The sequence below is a fragment of the Mytilus trossulus genome, chromosome 3 (assembly GCF_036588685.1).
Source record: "Mytilus trossulus isolate FHL-02 chromosome 3, PNRI_Mtr1.1.1.hap1, whole genome shotgun sequence".
Classification (NCBI taxonomy): domain Eukaryota; kingdom Metazoa; phylum Mollusca; class Bivalvia; order Mytilida; family Mytilidae; genus Mytilus; species Mytilus trossulus.
Genome location: NC_086375.1, coordinates 68,827,896 through 68,848,095, shown reverse-complemented (window position 1 = coordinate 68,848,095; position 20,200 = coordinate 68,827,896). Strand labels below are relative to the sequence as shown.

Below are 20,200 nucleotides of genomic sequence, written 5' to 3'. Positions count from 1 at the left end.
ATATGAAAAATTATCTCAAAAAAAGTCCAAAGGAAAAATGCACAAAATAGCGATAATTATTTTTCTCGTTTGAATTGTTTTACATTGTCTTTACCGGGGCCTTTTATAGGCTGAAAAATATATATAGTTCGGATCGTGAAAGATCGGGTACCGCATTTTGATGGTCGTGAAAGATCTATTGTCAATTTGCAGCTTATTAGTTATTGCAACAATCCACAAAAACTTGAACGAAACATATATAACACATACAAAAGAAGTTATGGTATGAATGCCAATGAGGCAACCCTCTACAAGAGACCAAACGACATCTTTGTTATATTGTATTGTAAGTCTATTAGAACGAATAGTTCAGTTGTGTTGTAAGTCTGTGATGTATGTAAAAAAAAGAGTGCTATATTGCAATTTTTTGTATTCTCTTCTTTTTTGGGGGCTTATGTTTTATAGTGATTAAGATTATATAACACTATATCGACTGCTTTATCCATACTTTTGACATTTTTACCTATTATCATTTATGTCTGTGTTTTGTTCACACATTGTTGTCAATATAATTGAATTGTATGCAAATGCCATACAAATTATAGGCTTAACTAGCTATAAAACCATCTGTGATCTCTCATTTTCTACATAACAAGATACTGTTATATATATAGAGACATAACCTGACTAGTAATCCAATCGTTTAATGTGTTTGAAGCTTTGAATGAATTTGCCGTTTGATTAGGGACTATTCGATTTGAAATTTCCCGGAGTTCGATATTTTTGCTTATTTTTTCTTCTTCTTATAAAAGCACTGATAAGCAGCTGCAGGAAACTGAAAATCGTATTAGCTGAGACATGTATACTCCATATGCGGATGAAGTTTGTAAATTACTGCTACGGTGAGGAAAATTTATAATTCCAAAATTCACATCATATTGTATGTTATAAACGAGGGAAGAAGACACATTTGCTTCAGCAAATTTGGAGATATAGCATTGTTGTGCTGATATTTAGAGAAATTATACACTATAAAAGGGACGAAGTATCCCAGAGGGACCGTCAAGCTCATAAATCGAAAATAAACTGACTACGCCATGGCTAAAAATGAGAAAGACAAAAAGACAAACAATAGAATACATGACACAACACAGAAAACTAAAGAATAAGCATCACGAACCACACCAAAAACTAGAGGTGATCTCAGGTGCTCTTGAAGGGTAAGCAGATCCTGCTCAACATGAGACAATCGTCGTGTTGCTCATATGGCCATTGTTATATTATTGTTCGTTTCTGTGTGTGTTACAGTTTAACGTTGCGTCGTTAGTTTTGTCTTATTTTTTAGGGTAAATTTACATTGCGATAAGACGTGTCACGGTACTTGTCAATCCCAAATTCATGTATTTAGTTTTGATGTTTTATTTGTTATTTTTGTGGGATTTTGTCTGATGCTTGGTCCGTTTCTGTGTGTGTTACATTTTAGTGTTGTGTCGTGGTTTTTCTCTTATATTTAATGCGTTTCCCTTGGTTTTGGCTTGTTACCACGATTTCGTTTTTTGTCCATGGATTTATGAGTTTTGAACAGCGATATACTACTGTTGCCTTTATTCATGTAAAAAAAAATCTGGTAATCACGCTTATTCGGTAGGTCACATTTATGAAAGGGAAGGAGATTGTAGTTACGACGTAAGGAACATATCCGATATCATTTGTGAAACGGTTATTCCATAACGGTTAACCAGCTCGTAGTGGCGTCCGTAAAATTTACAAAGTGATGACTTCACCATTTGGATCTCTTGGTTTGATAGCTTTAATGTCCACCACAACCCTCTATCAAGAAAATCATGATAGGGAATGCAAGCACGGGATAATTGTATCAAATGGGATATATATACCCCGTATGCAGGTGCTGCTGGAGTGTTGCTACTTAGAAATGGAAAGTTCTCAATTGGAAAGCTGAAATCATCTCTTTTGTCGTAAAGTTTTGTTTTCAACCGACTCTCATTGTCAATTTTTAGATGTTAGTTGAGATATGCGGTCGACTTAACTTTATCTGTTGTGACCAGCCCAGTAGCCAGTACTTCGGTACTGGCATGAAAATACGGATTTTTTGTGTTCTTAAAATTTGCTGTTACAAAATATTAGAAATTATTATAAATTAAGGAATGTAGCTCTTCAACTTTTATATAAGCTTTGGATTTCAAATATTTTGGCCACGAGCATCACTGAAGAGACATGTATTGTCGAAATGCGCATCTGGTGCAATAAAATTGGTACCGTTAATTTTATTAACTCTAGTTCGATGGGAAAGATGCGTTCAACATAATCACCAAATTTTGAATTATTTAGTGAAGGTACATCATCTATATAGTAGAGTTAAAGGCTATTGCTAACTTATTATGTTTCTTCCTAAGAAGTTCCTGTGTTAAGTCAGCCTCATAATAATAAAGAAACGAGTCGACAAGAATAGGAGCACAATTGGTTCCCATTGGAATTCCGGCAGTCTGTTGAAAACCACGTCTTCCGAACGTAACAAATATGTTGTCAATCAAAACATCAAACATCTTGATAATGTCAGTTTCTGAGAATTTTTTGTTTGAATCAGAGTTATCCTTTACAAAGTAGGATTTATCCTTCCCTAAGACAAGATACTTGTATCTACGTTGGCCATTCATTTTTATGAAACAAAGCAATACCAACATTTTCAAATTGTCTTTTAGTTTGGAATGTGGAATACTTGTGTAAAGTGTAGAAAAGTCAAATGTTTTAATACTGTTGCAAGATGAAAGAGAGTTAGATTGTATGTAGTCTAAAAGATCGTTGGAAATTTTAAGTATCCACATCTGATTCACGCCACCTTAAGAATAGGCAGTTTCACAATAAATTTGAAGCCTGTCTTTGATTGCTGATAATATAGATGTTAATAATTTTACAAAGAGGTTTCGTGGTGCACTTGGAAGACCCAGCAATATACCGTTGTTTGTAAGGACACTTATGTAGTTTAGGTATCTAATACAGTGATGGAAGATCCAGTCCTTCATCTTTGGTTGAAATTCAAAAGGAACATATAACAGACCTATGATTATCTAGGATTTCCTCTTTGGTAAGTGTCGTGAGGGTAATGTTAAGTTTCCAAGTGAATTGTCAATATCTAATTCGTTTATCAAGCATGTAATGTAATGAGTTTTACGAACAAAAACGATGCTGTTTGGGGCTTTATAAATATTTCGGTTAACAGATATCCTGCATCAGTGAGATTGTGATGTTAAATGAATCATCTTTCAGTGTTCTTAGATTAAACTATAACAATCTTGAAATTTGTACAATAAAAAAGTCAAAGCGAACATAGTTAAGACGCTTGCACCATTCTAAAAAATTGTCAGTAAACATGACATAAATATATTTGTGAAAGCAAATTTACAGATCTAACATTGTTGGGTTGATGTTTAGACGATTTGTATAGACGAGTTCGACCTGTTAGTCAAATGCGTTTTGATTAAAAATATCATTTTCACTTTTTTTGGTCTTTTGGAAAATGTTGTTTGTGCTGTTTTTAGACCCTTCTACAACGAAATTTGTTTAAGAGTCAATATAGGATGAACGGATCATATAAACCGGAGGGAAAATATGATACAAGCCCAAACAAAATAATATAAACGAGTCTAAATTGAAAACTACATTCAAACCTATGATTGCGTTGGATAAAAACCGCAATTTTTATACGTGTGCATGTAAAACAAATTTCGTTGTAGAAGGGTCTAAAAACAGCACAAACAACATTTTCCAAAAGACCAAAGAAGTGAAAAAGTATATTTAAACAAAACGCATTTGTAAATTGACTAACAGGTCGAACAACTGATGTTCTTTAACATATATAAGTCTAAATTGAAAACAACATTCAAACCTTTGATTGCGTTGGATAAAAAAACGCAATTTTTTATACGAATTTCGTTGTAAAAGGGTCTAAATACAACACAAACAACATTTTCCAAAAGACTAAAAGAGTGAAAAAATATATTATAACAAAACGCATTTGACTAGAAGGGCGAACAACTGATTTTATTAAACCCTGCTGACTGCTATAGGCGATGGTCAAACAAATTGATCACAAGGTGTAACAAAATAGATATCTATATTAATTTAATACGAAGTAGAAAACAATAAATTTGCGACAAAGATGGTAAACTGCAACAAAAGGTGCTAATTGTTTTTTTCGACAATTAATGTCTCTTCAGTGTTGTTAGGGATCAACATGTATTAGGAAGGCCATTGAATTTACCTCAATTTAGGATAGACTCTTGAATTTTAAAGAGTCAAAATAGGATGAACGGACCATACAAACCAGAGGGAAAATATAATACAAGCCCAAACGAAATAAATATAAGCAAGTATAAATTGAATATATTTACTTCAAACAATACGACGTAAAACTTCTTCAGAACGTATATATATATGTATATGTTGTGTACAAGATGTAAGTTTGTGCAAATTATAATTTGCACAGGGTTTTTGTACAAGTAATAAGGTTTTTTGACACTTACATTCTTGAAAAAGGTGATACAGGTTTATCTTCTAAAATATACTAGTTTAATTTTTTAAATTATATTTCATATACTTTAACCTAACATTTATTTCTATTGTCCTTGTCCTCAAACTGGAAATGAGGATACCTGAATGGTTTAAATTCTAATTTTGGTTTTCTCCTGATACCGTTTCATATCCATAAAAAGCCTTTTTGTCGTCTTGTAAAGTTTTTGGTATCAATGCTCAGTATTAGATTATATTATGTAGTTGTGAAAATATTACATAAATATGAGAAACAAAAGACTGTTACAGTTCATAAAACACTGATAACTTATACAAAACATCTGTACAAATTATAATATGTACAACATTACAATTTGTTCACAACATATATATATATATATTATATATATATATATCTTAATCTATCATGTACTTTGTTACAACTCTAGGTTTACTGATATATATAGATATATCTAAGTAGTTTAATTCGGGATAGCAATTTCAAGTGATCAACTATTGCTAGCCTGGTGAAAAAATGGAGAATTAAAAGTTTAAAATAGAGATATTCCTTGTTACAGTCATTCAAGAAATCTCAAATCTATATGAATATCTGTATTTATTTTACCTTTTGAATAATACCATTAAACATTTAGAAAATAAACATTATAAGATCTTTTAATCTATTGTACATACATAGATCTTACAAATGACAAGTAGATTTTTTATTGCAGGATTTTATTTTATGTCAATAAAGTTGTGTGTCGAAAGAAAAATAAACGACTCTTCCTGGTAGAAAGGATATTGGGGGTGTTTTTGATCAGAAGGATTTATTAAGCATGGACAGGCGAAACAAATAAAGGCGTAAGCATATCTTATTATCACTTGATTATTAACACTAGAACAAATGAACTGTTTCAAAATACCATTATTTAGACAAACACAAAAAAAAAAGATATATCCAAATAACAATATAGAAAGATTTCGTGTTACAAGAGAGTCAGCGACGTGAATAATATAGGTCAATGAAATCTTACCGGGTTTAGTGATCTTTGAGACTTTTTTTTGTGACAATCTGGTATTGAAATGAGACATAAACAAACAAATGAAAGTATAAAATAGTTAGATAAACTAGGTTTTTTTTTAATTTTGGTGGAAAGTGTGAAGGTGAATACATATTCAATATTTTTCAAATATTAACAATAAATTTAAGATAGTTGTATATCTGACTTTGAAAACGACTGCATCATAACACATATAACACATAATGACAGGTTACGAGGGTTTTTTTTTATACACAAAGGAAGATGCAGTATGATTGCTATGAGTCTACTCTTCACAAGAGACCAAAATGAAAATAAAATTAATTACTATAGGTCAACGTAAGGTGTCGTACGGTTCCTGGTTCGATTCCCGGTCCAAAGAACTGAACTTTCGGCTCTCCCTTGACACCATTTGCGAGTATGGTCTTGAGGAACGTCAGTCGGAAGGGGACGATAAATAGCTGACCCGTATTAAGAAATATCCACATCTTTTGCACGTTAAAGACATCCTTGTAGGTTTTGAAAAAGAGGAGGCTACTGCCGCTACAAGGCAGCACCCCCACGCAAAGTGGAAAGGGATTAAGGGTTTGTCAGCTTTCAACTATAGTCTGTTATAAAAGCCACCAAAATGGCCAATGAAATTCATTTAAAACGAGAAAACTAACGGCCTAATTAATGTACACCAAAAATATATATTTGTCTCTTTGGGGCCTTTTATAGCTGACTATGCGGTATGGGCTTTGCTTAATGTTTAGGCCGTAAGATGACATATTGTAGTTAATCTCTGATTCATGTGGTCTTTTGTGAAGAGTTATCTCACTGGCAATCATACCACATCTTCTTTTTTTATATTAACTCATCAGATGTTTACTCATTAAAAGACATCTAACAAAAAACACAGAGTGGACGTGACCGGGTACTTTTTTTTTAAGTTCATACGACGACCTATAACTGTATAATCTTCTTCATTTGATGTTTTAAGAAAAAATATAAGGAATATCAATACTTTATGTTGTCGTTTATGACAAGTTTTATCAATGCCCCATTTCTAACCATAGACACTTGTGTCAATCGATGGGAAGGTCGACTATCCATATATATTTGTCGAAATTGCCATGTTTAGAAACAAGTTCCTGTGATATCAACGCTTCGCACAGAGATAATATCTCTAGATTGACCTTTTTACAATAAGAAGGACCACTAGAGATTCCCTGTAGTAACTGTCCAATGTCTATTTTGAATACCATAGAAGCCGGCTATCATTCAATTTCTTTGACAATTACAGTTTTATGTGTCCGGATTCAGCTTTGCTCTTTTGACATTTATTTAATCTGTGCTTCAACGTTTGTATTTAGTTTTGGATGTTTTTAATATTTTGGCCTTCAGCCCCACTCAATGCAAATAAATTGTTACCGTAATGTTATCACTTGTGTATCTTTTTTTTACATCTGTTTTATCACTTAATTCAGTTTAAAGAGGGAATGCAAATACTAATTAATAAGAGCTTAGTCATGATTTACCTCTTCGTGAAAAACTATTCAACATGTATTTATGTGCTATCGTGGTGTGTCAAAATGCATTTTCATGATAAGAACATTGAAAATATTAACAAAACATTGCAAAATTATGTCTATTCTGTCAAATCTGGGTTCACCCAATGCACACACAATAACGTGAACAAAACTAAGATTGAATCCAAGACGATTATAAGAAATGATTATTACCATTAATGGAACTTGTATTTAGTATGAGTTTCTTTTGAATTTCTTGGTGACATTTATGAAAAATAAGGCTGGGAAAACATGATGATCGTATATGTGAGATGATCCCATAACTAATAACTTCAACTTAAAGAATATGGGTCTATACACATTAGGAAACTTTTGTATGATTCAATTCTCTTCCAAACATTGACTATTGTGGTTCAGTTTGTAGAAATATAATATAACATATCCCGATTGCATTACCAATGCAAGAAAAGATCAGCAATAATTGTACTTGAATGTCCATTACGTTTAGTTTTATGTCGAGTCCTGCAACTTAATTAATATTATGGTAGAATTTTTGCTTTGAAACCTATTTTGCACGTCAATGTATACTTAACCTTAAAACAATATAGACACAAAGAACCGATACAATAGTACTCAGCTACTGAAAGCTAGTTCAAATTAAACCCAATTACAATCAATAAATACAGGGTGTTCTCCCAGATTAAAGCCATGGAAATTAAAGTTAAGTTTTTTATTGATACATTTTGCATAACATCTCATCATAGATACAAGGATCAAAATTGCGTACGCCATGTGCCATTTTTCAACAAATTTGAAATTTTGAAATGTTGAAATATGCTCGTTCTATGTTCAACGATTGAATTTGAGAAATGCAGGTAATTATTGTGTTGGTGCTCATACATGTCCAGAATTATTTTATTTTTGTGTAAATAAAGTGAGTGATATCTATCAAATCGTATAATTTTCCAAGCGATTTTGTTGTTTTAGATTTTTGCATTTGGTGGGTCGTGTTGCTCGGTTTTTGGTTTTCTATATGATTATGTTTTGTGTATTGTTATTTGTCCGTTCCTCGTTTTCTTTATTAACCATGGCGTTGTCGGTTAAGGTTGGACTTATCAGTTCGAATGTTCGTTTGGTATTCTTTGCCTTTCTTTTAACCCCGTTTTTTTTTACATTTTCAGACTTCATAGACAATGTCTACTGTTTTCATTTCTTCATTAATATCTTTAATCGTTTTTAAATTGATTGGAATTTTAACACAATATTGACTGCTGTACCCCTATTTATTGCATTTTTTCATATTATACCTGTTTGTTTTGTTTACACATTGTTGTCAATATAATAGAATTTTATGCAACTATCATACAAGTACTTTTCTTCGTTAATATCTTTATTTGTTTTTAAAGTGATTGGGATTTTAACACAATATTGACTACTGTACTCCTATTTATTGCATTTTTCATATTATACCTGTTTGTTTTGTTTACACATTGTTGTCAATATAATAGAATTTTATGCAACTATCATACAAGTAAGATTTAGGTAGCTATAAAACATGGTTCAATCAACCATTTCTACATAAGGCAATGCCTGTTTCAAGTAATAAATATATATGACAGAAGTTATCCATTCGTGTGATATGATTGAGCTTTTGATTTTACCATTCGAATTTTCCTTGGATTTACTTTGGTACTTTGTAACTGTTTTCTTTTTTATCGGTCTTTGCGCCAACCTGATGTGTGTAGCCTTTCTCGACTGTTTTACAGTTTCTTATTATCTGAGGTTCTTTTGTTGTGCTGTTAAACCACTGTCTAAGAATATTTTACAGTTTATTTAATGTTTGGTTGTAAAACTACTGTTCAAAAAAAGAGGGGTTAGACGCTAGATCAAAAGATTTTAATAACAATTTTATCGTATTTTTTTATTTTCTTATCGCGTATTCAATTAAGGAAAGACCCCTACGATGTGGTTTATTGAAACAGCTTCAACGTTTTTATGGGATCATATTTTGAGACATGGCAATTAAAACTAAACGTTTGAGCAAGCAGCAAAATGAAATTTTTCATAAAAGGACTTGTTCACTACGGTCTTGTAGAAAATCCTACGTAAAAGGTCTTTACCTGTTAGAACATAATTGAAATATAAGATCTTATGATTCTGTGCAAAGATAGTTATATGACTTACCGCTTTTTATAGTAGGGTCTAATTATTGTGTGTTAGATTAATATGAATAACTTTGTCAAAGAGGAGGAATATTGATATTATTTAGTATTAAAAGCATTTAAGCAGGAACAGACAAAATAAATTAAGGCGTTATATTTTTAAATTCTAAAGAGGTATTTTCTTTGTTACAAAAAGAATACGTGAATATGTCACGGACACACTGTCTAGTTTAGTGATTTCTGAGAGAAAAATTTTGAAAAAATGCCTGGTTTCGAGATGAGATGTAAATTATAAAATACTTATAAAACCGGGATAATTTTAAAAGAGGAGGGTGTGGGGCAAAAATCTAAAACATAAAAGGTCAACTAGAGGGTAGTAGCATCTGACTTTGATAACGAGCAATGACCTCTCCATGGAATTCGGTATTTGGATTATTTTACCTTTTTAAACAATTGTTATTGATAAGTACAGTTTAACTTGCCCGGGTTTGGATGTACAGTTTTTCACTGTTTCGTGATGGCGTCCGTAATATTTATAAAGTGATGATTACAACTTCACCATTTGGATCTCTTGGTTTAAAAATGAAAGGGTCAAAATAGGGAAGCTGAAATCAAAATGTTTTGTCGTAAAGTTTTGTTTTTAACCGACCTTCGTAGTTAGATAAACTGTAAACAGCAATAATTTAGCAAAGTAAGATTTACAAACAAGTTAACATGACCGAAATGGTCAATTGACCCCGTAAGGAGTTATTGTCCTTTATAGTCAATTTCAACAATTTTCATAAAATTTGTAAATTTTTATTTACATTTTCCACTGAAACTACTGGGCCAAGTTCATTATAGATAGAGATAATTGTAAGCATCAATAATTTTCAGTAAAGTAAGATGTACAAACACATCACAATAACCAAAACACAATTTTGTCATGAATCCATCTGCTTCCTTTGTTTAATATTCACATAGACCAAGGTGAGTGACACAGGCTTTTTAGAGCCTCTAGTCTACACAGGGTATCAATCTTTTTTTTTTCTGACGTTCAGGTACTACGAGTACTCTTAAATCAGTACTTCGTAAATTTTTGTCTTTATTTATCATATTATGTTTGTGTGTGCTTCAAACCGACCAGATGTTTCTAGGCATTCCAAACTGATTTGCCAACATGTGCACTGTTTGTTCGTATGTTGTGCTGTTAGACTTTTGTCAAAATAGTTTTACAGTTGTTTTATGATCGTGTTTACGCAGAATTCCTTCAGAACCTTCTAAAAGACAAAAAGAAAAAGCACCTTGCAAAATTCTTTAATTTCGCTTTCCGATATATTGATGATGTCCTATTATTGAATAACCCATATTTCAGCCAATACTTACATCTCATATATCCCAGTGAACTTGAAATTGAGGATACTATTGATACTAGAAGGACTGCTTCATACCTTAATCTTTTTCTAAATATTGACGCAGATGGACGACTTCACACGAAAATCTATGATAAACGGTACTATTTCAACTTACCAATTATCAATTTCCCATTTCTCAGCAGTAACATACCCTCTGCCCCTTCGTATGGTGTTTACATATCACAATTGATACGTTATTCTCGTGCTTGTTCACACTTTACGGACTTCATATGTAGGAGTGTGCTCCTTACGCAAAACTGCTCCAACAAAGTTATGAGGAGGACAGATTGAAATTGTCACTCCGTAAATTTTATGGACACCATCACGAATTGGTGGATCCATACGATGTTTCTTTGACCAAACTAGCTAAGGACATTTTTAGCACATGGTAGATTGTGGTTTGTCATTACGTCGTCTAATCTTTTAATTACCAAACGTGACTTATTCCCGATTGTGACTGTTTTGCTGAGTGTGAGTTCGCATTGCTATAAGACGTGTTACGGTACTTGTCTATCCCAAATTCATGTATTTAGTTTAAATGTTTAATGTTTTATTTGTAATTCTCATCGGATTTTGTCAAATGTGTTGACATCTTTTTTATTATATTCATGTGTTATGGCAAAGAAAATTAATCACCGCCTTCATTTTAATATTAGATTTCATTTCGTTCAACGTAATTTGTACGATGTTTACGTTGGAAGTTGGAACCAAAACTAACCGGACATAGCTTTATAATAAAGGTAATTGCTACCTTTGTTTGCTATTAACTAGTATTGAACTGTGCTTTGTTATTAAATGTTATATCAGTATTTAGTTCAAATATAATCTTAAATAAATCATGATTCTATCTTATTCATTCAAATGTGACATCATTTTTCATTTTTTGATGATCTGTTTTACAAATTCAAATGTGACGTCATTTTTTTGTGTCAATTTTTTTAATTTCAAAGATGACGTCACTTGGCGTAGAGGTTTAAACTTATTCGGATGTGCCTATTTTTGTTTAGCATTTTTCGGGTTGTGTAAGGTATTTCGGTTGTTTCCTGTAATAAGTTTGTACCTCAGTTTTATCATATATCTTTTATATAGTCATTTTATAAAATTTACATTTATTATTCTAAATAAAAGGGATGTTCTGGTACCTAACAGAAAACCCTGGCTATTTTTGGTACAACTTTTTTGAACTTTTGGTCCTCGATGCTGGTCAACTTTGTACTTGTTTCGGCTTTCAAACTTTTGTATCTGGTCGTCACAAATAGTAGGTCTTGTGTGGACAAAATGCACTTCTGGCGTATTAAAATTTTAAACGTGTTGCCTTTTGTTAGCTATGAATCGTGTTTTTCCTTGTCAATTGTATTCCCCTATTTATTTATATTGTAGTCTTGTAATGTTGTGTTGTCATCTTAATGTTATATTCACATGGCCATAAAAGAGGGAGGTTTGGCATGTCATAAAAACCAGGTTCAACCCATCATTTTTTCCTTTAAAAATGTCTTGTACCAAGTCAGGAACATGGCCATTGTTATATTATAGGTCGTTTCTGTGTGTGTTACATTTTTACGCTGTGTCTTCTGTTTTCTCTTATTATTGAGTGTGAATTCACATTACTATTAAACGTGTCACAGTACTTATTTATCCCAAATTCATGTATTTGGTTTTGATATTATATTTGTTATTCTCATAGTATTTTGTTTAATGCTTAGTCCGTTTCTGTGTGTGTTACATTGTAATGTTGTGTCGTTGTTCTGCTTTAATATTTAATGCGTTTCCCTCGGTTTTGGTTTGTTGCCCTATTTTGTTTTTTTTTGTCTATGGATTTGAACAGCGGTATACTACTGTTGCCTTTATTTAACTGTACTGTGCAAAAAGAATTTCCATAAGTTAACAAATAGCAGTTGTTAAAAGCTTGAACCTAAGATGATTGAAAAAGACTCTATGTTCATTTCATACTTTTTTGTTGGAAAATCGATAGAACAAATCAAATGCATTAGATGGGTGCTCTTATATTATTGACGTAAATACCCTTACGACGATGCTTTCCGTGACAGCTTCAATGTTTTGTAAACCAAGATCAAATATATGTGCACAAGGTTAAAATTATAAAATAAAAAGGTGACACTGAATGGATATTTTTGTAATTTAAGTCCGAAAGATTTGTAATTTTAAGCAACAAAATACTAATGGGTTTGCGCTTCAACGAAAAAGGCGTATATGTTCAAACTTATGTATAATAGAGATAGGAAGATATAGGGCGATATGGTAGCAGCACCAATAAGGTTTAATTTAAGATAGCAATTAAAACTGTTCTTGTGAGAAAGCAGAAGAATGATTTGTTTTATTAAAGAAATTATGTATAACGGTCGTTCAGAAAATCCCATGAATACCCACTTTACCTGTTAAAAAATGATGCAAATATGAGATATTTCGATTACTGCGCAATAATATTTAAATGACTAGCCGTGGGTGTATTTTTAGTTGTGGATAAGTGACCATGTCAAAAATATTGATGATACTTAGGATTGGAAGCGATAAAGCAGCAACAATAAAAGCGTAAGCATAATTAATCTATCATTTAATTACAAAACCTGAAGAAAGACAACTGTTTTAAACTATTAATCATTGTTTTTAAAAATCAGATATCCAAAAGTTTAAACGTGAATGTCTCACGGAAATACTACAAAGCAAACAGGAACTTTTGAGAGGACAGTTTTGACAATTGATTATCAAAAACTGAAGAAAGCGATTTTTTTAGGGACAATTAAAAGACTAAAAATATAAGCCATTACTTTGATATTGACTCGTGTGTTAACTGTCAAAGAAATATGTCTGCCTGTACGAAGCATACATGAATTGGGACTTGCAAAACACCACATATCAGACATAACTAGAGTTTCTTCTGTTGTTGTAAAATGTGATGCACTAAATAACAACATGCAACAACACATCTGCACCAGGATATATCATTCAGTCGCTGAAAACCAGTAGCAGATGACCTGGTTGACTAATTCAAGTAAAGGTATCTTATCGTGGCTAAGCGTTATAAATATGGCGAATATCATCAAAAACTGACTGTGGACTGCTCCACCTAATTTATAGACATAAACAGTTATTTAACAATTAAACTGGTGAAGGTTTTACTAAATGTTTCTATATTTTTTTTTTGAATAATTTTGTCCAAATAAAGGGACGTGTATAAGTGGGCCAATATAAAAAATTGTACCGTTGTAATGATAGATCCATCAGAATCAAAGTCAGCAAATGATTTCTACAGAATTTTAGTATTTTACACAATCAGTCCAATGAGCTACATAGAATATTCGTAATAATAGCAACCCACACCACAGCGGAGCAATCGGGTCAAGGCAACATTGTGAAAAGAAACCAAATCAGCTCTGTTAACTTTATAATGTTACGTACTTTTTAAAAGCTCATTGATTTAAAAGATTGTTATTGTATCCAATGATGGCCAATATAACTAATTATTATTGTAATATGAACGGGATTGTTTTCCTTTTATTCATTGAATTAACTTTTGCTATTGTTAAAACAAAATATTAACCGTATGAATTTATAGTTGGAACATCATTTAATCCAGGCGGTGTCCGCTTCTTATACTAAAGGTATTTTTTACCTGCAGCCAGAAAACAAATTCGGTGACAGTGACAGTATTTTTTTCTACTTAGTTTCCTGAAGTATACTATTAAACCTTTCATCTCATAATTTGAATCAAAATTCGATCGAAAGCTTTCTTTTCATAAATAATCAATGCTAGTTAGGTAAATTTTGCACGATTTGTAGCTTGAAAAAGAGCACAATGACCCTTATGTTTTCATTATATTTTTTGAAAGTTGTTTGCTATAATGTGAAATTGACTACATTCTACTATAATTTTACGTTGACATTTTTGGGGGAATTATGAGATGTGGTATGAGTGCCAATAAGACAACTTTCCATTCAAGTTACATTTTGTAAAGAGAAGACAAGAATGGGTCAAATGTGGCCTTTAAAAAGGAGCCTTAGCTAACGCCAAGCAGCAAGCTATAAAAGGGCTCAAAATGACAAGTATAAAACAATCCAAAACGGGATAACTAACAGTCTAAAATATAATAAACGAGAAACACTTACAAACCATATCAACAAACGACAACTACTGAACAATATGCTCCATAAGTCAGGACAGGTGCAAACGAATGCAGCGGGTTTTAAAAGTTTAACAGGCGCCAACTTTCACCTCACCTGAAACAGAAGTTTTACAGTACAGCATAGAAAGACATCCTAAACAATATCAATTGAAATGGCTTACTGGTTCAAGCAAAAATATTAATTAAACAAGTAAACATAAAGTGAACGAAAACATTTGATCTATATCAAAATATAAATACATGTTGAACCATTTTACCACAATGGCACATTGTGACACATAATTCAATACTTTAGATACGAAGTGCGAGGGATGAAGGGGCATTACGCTTTAGCATAGTAATTCTGTTTCCTTTAAACTAGCTTATAGTTACCATGATGCACTCAGAGATAAGTTCTTTGAATTTTCTGTCTTTTTGTGTTTGCTTCCTACCGATCTTATAAGTGAAGTCCTTCCTTATTGATTTTAAAAGATTACACCACTATCCACCAGATAAGAAAAGAACAGGTAGTAGAATTTCGTTTCAAAAATGTTTGTTCACAAAAAAACTGAACTCCGAGGAAAATTTAAAACGAACTGTCACTAATCAAAAGACAAAATCAAAAGTTCAAACACATCAAACGAATAGATAACAACTGTCATAATTTTTCATGGAGAAAAAGGAATACAAGTGGAAAAAGGAATACACTATTGATTTGCAACTTTTAGGATTTAACTAGATTCATGCGTAGCGTTATATACTATAAGGAGAGTTGGCAAGATTGCAAATGCAACAACTATCCACTAAAGAACAAATGACTCAGAATTCAACAATATGTATTTCTTGTGAAGGAGAAATTCACAAAATTACATATACATGTACATGCAATCGATACGTCGCAGTTTTTTTTCAGAGTAGCCAGTTTAATGGTTGTATCTTTTATAAAACTATATGAGTGGCGTGACAAATAAGTACACATTTTAGAAAAGATATTAACAGTCACGCAGCAAATGCTTTTGAAATAATTATTGCTTTTTATTTAATAAACAGCACTTTTCAATAAAGAATAAAAATAATAAAAATGAGGAACAACTAAAATATATGTTTGTGAATTAACTGCAATTCAGTGGTCGTCGTTTGCTGATTTATTTTTCGGTCAAATTTTGTACATACATTCATTATTGAAGACCATACGATATCCTACAGTTGTTAATTTCTGTGTCATTTGGTCTCTTGTGGAGATTTGTCTCATTGGAATTCATATCATGGTTATATAGCTAGCTTAACTCTCATTGTATGACAGTCGCATCAAATCCCATTATATTGACAATGATGCGTAACCAAAACATACAGACATAATAGGTAAAAATGTCAAAAGTACAGCAGTCAACAAAGACCCCTTGCACATTTCAAGCCTTATATCAATCCTATAAACGAGTATCGTACGTGTCATTTAAATAATTTAGAAAATAATAAATACGTTGTTTTCCGCAGGAGCCTCAAACTTGTACGAAATATGATCAAATCTGAAAAAAGATATTCACTTTTAAAAGCCATTATTTTCACACAAAATTCCATAATATATTTTCTGTATGTTACAACCGTTTAAATCAAGATTTCATACATTATATCTTCCAATTACTGAATAATGTGTGTTAAACGAAATGAGTAGGGGCAATAAGGCCCTTATTTGGCCCAAAAATAACTGCAAATTTAAAAGTTATCATTCATATTTTTAAATTACTGAAAACTTAACTAAGGTATAAGGTACTAAGAAAATCAAAACAAATTTGACATCAAACAAGTTACCATGGCAACAAATCATGACCTTATTTGCATATTTTGTAAAATTTCGTGATTTTCTTTGTTTTTACATCATATTTTAAGTATATTTTAGATTGAAAAAGTATGTGCGCACCCAAGAAACAACTTTATTTTTGGTCAGATTATGCCAATAGTTATAATAAAGCTTCTGTTAAATTATTTTGTTGTTTCTCGGCTGCGCAGGATGTTTCCTCAATGGAAATAATGATAGAAAACGGCATAAATTATGTATTTTTCATCGTTTTTGTGAAAACAGTACACATTATGACGTTATTCTGACGTCATCAGATAAAAATCTTTCTGTTTTTAATTTATATTTCTTGACCCTATGCATTTCTAAACATTATGTGCCAATTTGAAATGGTTATCAAACATTTTATTTTCTTGGGCCAAAACTAGGCCTTAATGCCCCTACTCCTTTAGCTTTTTAAATCCAGGTGTGACATTTGATATTGGGTGTAAAATGATTTTTTTTTTTTTTTTTGTCAAATTGAAGGCATTTTAGTGGTGTTTAGGATTGGAAGGATCAACTAAACAGGAAAAGGCAAACTAAATAAAGTCATTTGCACCACTAATTAAATATTGTTTAAAAATTATAACTTAGTTATATAAAATGGTTTCAAAGTATGACATGATTATTTAGACAAATCGAAACATAGGAATATAATATGAGTCTTTTTAAAAAAAAATGCATAAATGTTACAAAAAACCCAACCTATTTCAGTGAACTGTGGAAGCACTTTTTTGTTGGGGGAAGAAGGTCAGTAATAACATTAAATAGTTCGCAATTATCAATTAATATGTCAAGTAATTTGTGAATAAAGGTAACAGTTGTATATCGCTGTTCAACAGTCATAAATTGATTGAGAGTAAACGAATCTGGGTTGCAAAAATAAAACCAAGGGAAACACATCCACTGTAAGAGGGAAAAAAATGAACAACAGAAACACTGAAGTGCAATAAAAACATCCAACCTACATGGAAACGAAATATTTAGTAACAACTGCCATATTCATGCTTAGTAAAGGTCATTTAAAAAAAACAAATTGTGGATTGAAACTGGTTGTATGGCTAGTTAAACCAACCGCTTGTATGGCAATGTTGAAAAAATTGCTTAAAAACAACACTTACGTGACAGATATGCATCACACACACTCGTAAGAATCCTCATGAAAGAGAAACGCACAAAGAAATTATATGATCCTAGTAGTCTATACAAAAAGTAAAATCACAAAAATACTGAACTTCGAGGAAAATTAATTCAGAAAGTCCATAATCACATGGCAAAATCAAATAACAAAACGAATAGACAAGAACTGTCATATTCCTGACTGGGTACAGGCATTTTCATTGATTCTACCACTGCATCAACATATAAATCGATCAGCGAACATCTTCCATTTAAGACAAGTAGCACAGGACATCACAAACAGTGATGAATTTTTGTTACGAATATGTGACCAGCCACGACATATCCAGGCTTATGGAGGTAGAACGTCATTGTAATAAAAACGCCGTAAATTATATGTGACTAGCCACTTCCAGGCTTAGGAGGGAAAATTGTCTAAAAATTGCTTTTTTGTATATGTATGTAGAATATTCAGAAACAAAACAAACTCTCTGTCATGTTATTACATGTATGACATATTTGTTGTAATAGCAATGAAACGAGTCATTTCGAATAACGGTATGAAAATGAGACTGTTCTATGACGACCTTTATTTGTTTAGTTTAGTTTAAACATATTTATTTATAGTGGATTGGGAAACAAGTTTTGCAACTTATATTAATCCCTTTCCACTTTGCGGGTGCGAGTGCTGCCTTGTAGCGGCATTAGCCTACTCTTTTTCGAAATCTATTTTATTTGTTGAAGGCACATATATATAAAATACACAATTATTGTATTTATTGGCTCTTAGTGGTGTTCAATAGCGTATTTGAATAAAATTTCAAAAAAATAAATTTACTACAATACAAACAATTCTTTTATGAAAGAAAATCTTTAGAGCATTATTATTTTGTTTGTAGCTCAATTTAAAACATGTTATTTAAACGTGTTGAGATGAAGTTAGTTTAAAAGTTGTCCAACTAAGCTTTAAGAATTCCTTTTTTAATTTAGATTTATTATGCATGTCTCTAAACATAGTATGCGACGCGTAACAGTTTATAAGTAGGTGTTCTCTTATAAGCATTCGATGCGGTGCATTTATCATGGATATATTTCAGACTTCATTTATGAAAGGAAATCTATAGAGCAGAAATTTGATTTTTTGTATATTAATTTAAAATGTAGATTCAAATATTTTTCACTTAAAACGATAAAGTCAAACTTCAAAACGTATATATGATGTATAGTTCGGCGTCCGCAAAAAAGAAGCCAAGGAATGTGTTTATCTTTTCTTCACAAATACGTTTTCATTAAATCTCGATATTTATCATGTTTATAATTTTCTAACAATGACAAGCAATATTTGATGAATAAAATTATTATGTAGATAAAAAAAATCAACAATGACGTTCTACCTCCATAAGCCTGCAAATGTCATGGCGGGTCACATATATAATCTTGAAATTCATACAATTATTTAAATAATACTAGTCCATATAATAAGTATGATACTGACCGTATTGAAAGGCTATTTATGATTATTTGAACTACAAACGATAAGACATAAACATTATCAAATGAAAACCACAACAGAAATATTATAAATAAAACATGAATGTGGGATATTTATAGATTCTACCTCTGCATCGAGTGTGATACAATATTTATCCACTCGAGACAGTTAAATTTTCAAATTTAACTGTCGAGAGTGGATACATATCGTATTACACGCGATTTGTTGTTGGAATCTGTTTCTCTAATGATTTTCAAACAATATGCAGACACACTTATTCCTTCTTTACGAATGATCTGCAAAAAGATGTGTTCTTTCTATGTGATGTCATCAGGCATGGTCGCCTTTTCTCATGCCGTCACAATAGGAAATGCAGAGGAAAGCAAGAACATTCGACGTCATAATCGGTTTTTAACCAATGATGAACTGAGATAACACGAACCACACGTTAATTAAAGTTGTTTATACAATAGGTGCAGAAAGGGATAAATTCACGAAGAATTAAAGAAATAAAAATACCTAGACACGTCGTATAATAAATGCAAATCCCCCACCCCATTTCGGTACTTATCAGTCAGACGACATAGGTGTTAAACCACAATCTAAGACTTGATAAAAAGGCCATTAGTCAGATTAAAGACACACAGTCGTGTTTCGTGATGGTGTCCATAAAATTTGCGGAGTGTCAATTTTAATCTTTCCTTCTTATAAGGTCCGAGTACACAGGCATTTCGTATTGCATTTCTTTCAGACAATAAATGAAAATTTTAAAAAATCCACCTGCGCTTTCACAATTATATATTTACCGTGTGTTGTAGTACTTTTGGGACAAATTATGTCAAAATTATAGAAAAAAATCATAGTCTTTAACCCAAAATATAGACAATTTTATGTTAAGGGGGTCTTGGAATCTTTTGACAGCTTGTTCAGCTTGAAGTATACTTTAAAACAAATGACCCTAATTGTTTACAGTGTGATTTTAAAAACATCAAAAGACAGAATCTGATCCCCCCTTTCAGCA

The 20,200-nt window shown here is 31.8% G+C and overlaps 1 protein-coding gene across 2 annotated transcripts in view; it reads left to right on the top strand.

Moving 5' to 3' along the window:
- The first annotated feature begins 5,242 nt into the window (after nt 1-5,242).
- Nucleotides 5,243-20,200, top strand: part of LOC134712236 (beta-1,3-galactosyltransferase 1-like) — a 32,591-nt gene continuing 17,633 nt past the window's right edge. The window contains exon 1 of one of the 2 annotated variants that reach the window (XM_063573582.1): nt 5,243-5,367. The gene's annotated coding sequence lies outside the window, so the exon portion shown is untranslated. Of the gene's footprint in view, nt 5,368-13,072; nt 13,164-20,200 lie in introns of those variants that run through there. The other variant, XM_063573583.1, reaches the window with a different exon arrangement.